Source organism: Giraffa tippelskirchi, chromosome 13 (genome assembly GCF_054371585.1).
Source record: "Giraffa tippelskirchi isolate mGirTip1 chromosome 13, T2T-mGirTip1v1.2.pri, whole genome shotgun sequence".
NCBI lineage: Eukaryota > Metazoa > Chordata > Mammalia > Artiodactyla > Giraffidae > Giraffa > Giraffa tippelskirchi.
Window position 1 is genome coordinate 104265992 of NC_137287.1, and position 4413 is coordinate 104270404.

The window sequence follows — 4413 nt, forward strand, 5'->3', positions numbered from 1 at the left end:
GCCAGGCTCAGCAAACTCTTTGCATACTGGAGGCTAGTTCCCTACACACAGAGCCTGGTCCTGTCTGTCCCTGGAGCCCCCAGAGCTGCCTGGGAAAGAAAGAGGATGTGGCCGTGTTCCTGCTAACTGTATTTGTTGACAGCATCACCTCCTAGCCCAGGGGAGCAACGTGGATGAGCTGAAGTTACGAATGCCACGGTGGCACTTCAGGCATGTGCCCTCACCTGGTGGCATTTCTCCTCTCAGAGTCACATCCCATCCTTCTCCCAGAACCTCATGACAGCCCTGAGAGTCATGTAGGCAGAGCATGCAGTCCCATCTCACAGAGGCAGATATTAAGGCCCAGCAAGGATGGGAGTGTGCCCAGAGTCTTTGAGCTGGGGGATGGCAGATCCCCAGGACTGCCACCTTCCTAGAATTCAGACCTAAGATGCCCAGTCCCCTCTTCCATCACCAGCATTCCCACCTGGGGTTGGACCTTAGGTCATGAGCCTCAGGTACAGGCACTCACTGTCTTCTCCAGCAGCTTCTCCGTCTTGGTTTATGTGGCTCACAGGCGAGTTTTTGTTCAAAGGAGGCAGGATCTGCTCCTGGGCCTGTGTCAATTAGACACTGACCATGTCTAATTCCTTTTTGCTCTGAAACCTCCTCAAACCCAGTGGGTCACAGGCAACACGATGACCTAGGGGAGGCCGAGGGGTGCACACGCTGGCAGGATGAAGCCATGTGGTTGTTCTCTTTCCGATAAGCTAATCTTTTAGCCAGAGATCGTATTCCTTCCTTCCCAGATACACTGGATTCAGGTTATGTTTATGTTTCTCTGGGGAGTAAAGGTGTCCAAATTTCCACCATCAGTAAGCAAAGCCCTCGGGACAACGGTACACTAACTGTTCCCCTGTAATGGTTATAATTTCAACCCTAAAGGCTCGGAGTGACAGGCCGAGGGGCCTGGAACAAGCCCGGAGTGTTGGTGGGAGGAGGTGGGGGTGGTGCTGAAAGCCGGAAAGGGCCAGGCTGTAAAATCCCACCTCACGATTTCACCCAGGACAGCATGGCTTTTATTTCATTTGGTTGGTTGGTGAATTAATTCATGAATCCTACTTTATCGGTTCTTTATACAGGCTCAGCCCAAGGCTATGTGGTATGGAATATGGGAGAAACAAAAATTTTGAGACACAGGCTCAGCCCATAAATTTAATACCTAGAAAAAGATCAATATGTGAGATCTATTCATTAAGCCATCAGTCCCGTGGTCCAACTATTATTCCTTTCTTCCTCTTTCTGTTCTTCCTTCCACCCACACGTCTATCCATCCATCCTCCATCCATCCATCCATCCATCCTGTCATCCACACATCTACCCATTTATCCAGTGATGTGGTCTAGATCTTATTTGTACCCACGATGCTCCTGGCTCAGTAATATACCTTCTTTTAAGACGAGGGGGATGAAACAACTGAGTCAAGCTGTCTGCCCAGAAGGAAGCCGTGGTCTGTCTGAAGAGAACAGGCCTAGTCCCTGAAGGACCCCATTCAGCCTTTCGGTAAGGAGTCTGCTGGGCCCTGGCTACTGGGGGACACAGATGAGCCTGACAATCTGGGTCCAATCAGAAGATAGAAACCATATAATATCTAAATCAGGGGACTTTCACTATGAAGGATTATTAACTATGGTAAAAGAGTAACTGCAAGCTGAAGGTAACTCTATACAGTTCGCTAGGGCTGAGGGAGAGTACCCGAGGAAGGGAAGACTTGGAAGGGCTCAGACCTTGATGGAGACGGTGTCATTTGGTTTACTGGGTAGCAGGGGGGTTCGCTGCCAGGTCGGAGCTGGCCTGGGGTTGTTGGACAAACAATGGGAACAAAGACCTCCAGGAGTTCCCTGGCGGTCCAGTGGTTAGGACTCCATGCTCTCACTACCAAGGACCTGGGTTCAATTCCTCGTCGGGGAACTAAGATCCCACAAGCTGTGGCGTGGTCACAAAGAAGACCTCCAGAGCCCCCGGGGAAGCCGCGCGGGGGAGGGGAGGGGAGAGAGGAGAGGTGGCCGTTGTGACTTGCAGACACGGCAGCCACACACAGAGCAGCTGCCCGAGGGACTGCAGGCACTGTCACGGGCCAGTGGCCTTCATAGTGAGTGGGCAGCGGGAGGGTGCGGGTGTGGGGAGGGCCCTGGCTGGTTTGGAAAGGGCTGTAGAAAGGCTGCCCCCAGGCTGAGCCAGAGGGGTCGAGTCTGGGCGGGTGGCTGAGTCGAGCTTTGCTGGATGTTCTCCTCCCCACATGGCTCACCTCGACCCCACTGGAAATCACAGGAAGCCCCTTCCTCTCTCATACCTCCCCGCCGTGCGCCCTCTGGTTAGCTTCATGCTCACTCTAAAGGAGACGTACTGAGAAGAATTCAGAATTGAGTCCTGTATACAGACCTGTACTGAAGGGTGTCTTCTCAGGTCTGGCTCCTTCACGAACCTTCTCGAGGCCCACCTTTCACCTTGACCCTGCACCTTGCACGCTTTCCGTCTAGGCCTCGGCTCTATGCTCTGCCTGGGCCACCTTAACCTGAACTGGTTTATCCTGCCCACCAGCTCATATGCGGTCTCCTTGGCCATGTGCAAACCCCTCTGCCCTGGTGACTCGGATGCCCTTCAGTTTCTGACGACTGTGGCTAATGTCTGCGGCTTCTCTCCCCACCACCCTCCTCTGACCCCTCCAGAGCCCTGCATATAGCGAGTGCATAATAAGCGTGTGGTGAGTGAGCTGCTTGTACTGTGTATATGCCGGAGCTCTGGCCCAGGCTTGCCCAGCCCTGAGCTTGGGAAGCTGCGTGGAGTCCAGTCCCTGTAGGCTGGGCAGCTGAACTGAGAGTCACACTTGCTGGTCTTCAGGGCTGGCCTGATCTTCAGTATCTGAGGGATGGAGGAGGAGGTGGGAGAGGAAGTCTCCCTGGAGGCAAAAGGCGCAGCTGATCCTGGAAAGATGGCAGGATTTGGAGCTTCGGTAGGGACCAGGCAGGATGATGCTGGGGCATGGGGTGGGGAAGGGAGGTCGGCAGGTGGGCAGTGCCCACTTGGGTATGCCTTAGCAGGTCTTGGCCTGGGCTCTGGAGCTCCTGGCTCTGCTATCACTTGCTCTATATCTTGGGCAAGTGGCTTGATCTCTCTGAGCCTCTGTTTCTCTATCTGTAAAATGGAAAAAATTACCAAAGTGCCCACCTCATAGGGTAGTCCTCGGGATTAAGTGGACTAGTGCGTATCAAACACTCAGCACACTGTCTGGCACAGGTCAGGTGCACAGTAAAGGGGCCCTCTTGTTACTATTACTATCAGCATCATGAGAGCTGAGTCGGAGGTGCTTCCAGCGGCTCTAGCCACAGGATGGCTGAACCAGGCTTCCCCGGGGACACTGAAGCCATGTGATGATCCAGGGCCCAAGGAAAGATTAGTGTGTCCCTAAAGGAATTTATTTTTAGGGAGCTTGCCTCCTCTCTGGCCGCTTTGAACTTAGAGAAAGAGGGGATGGCATGACTGTCCTTTTCCCCCTGAGCAATGCTATCATTATTTGTGCCCCCACATTAAAAAGAGGATAAAACTGTGGCCCAGGAAGGCTGAGGGTGCTACCCAAGGACACACAACTTGTGAGGGCAGAGCCTGGGACTGAGGCCTAGATCCCCAAACCCATGCGAAGGGGTTTCTTCAGCCTCCTCCAGCCCAACCATCCTATGTATTTCCTGCCTCCGCCTTCCCCCCTAATCACCAGGATAGCCCTGGGGGAGGCAGGGAGGGCTGGGTGATCCCGGGTGGATTTACATGCAAGGAGGAGGCGGAGCCTGCTGGTCTCTCTGTCTGTAGGGGGTGGATCTGCAGGGATAAAGTGATGCGATCTGTAGTCTGGCTCCTTTAGCTCAGGGCCCACAGCAGGATGGAGACTGGCTGTGCTGACCTCGGTCCTTCTCTCCCCCACTCCAATCTGGCTTTGGCCCTACGGACTTCAGGCAGGCCTTCACCCCTCTCTGGCCTCAGCGGACCCCTGTGCACAATGGACACAGAAGCTTCCTTGATATTCCACACCTGTGAACTCCCTGTAGGTGGAGGAGGAAAACCCCATTTCTCCAGCAGCCCCCTGGGACTCTTCATCACCTTCAAGACGCCCTCAGCCATGCCCCCCAAGGGTCTCAGTAAGAGCAGAGCAGAGGCTGGGCACCCTGATGTTCCAGGTCTAACTCTAGCTCTGTGGCCAGCTAGTCTTGTGGCTCTGGGGTCAATCTGCCTTTTTTGCCCTCCAGATCTGGAGAAAGCCCTCATGCCAGCATTTACTACCTCCTGGCATCTCCTCCAGGAGGGTCTCCCTTGAGGACATACCACTGGGCCATTAGCTTTTTGCCCCTGGTGAGTGTCAGAAGGCCCAGTTGTGACGATCTA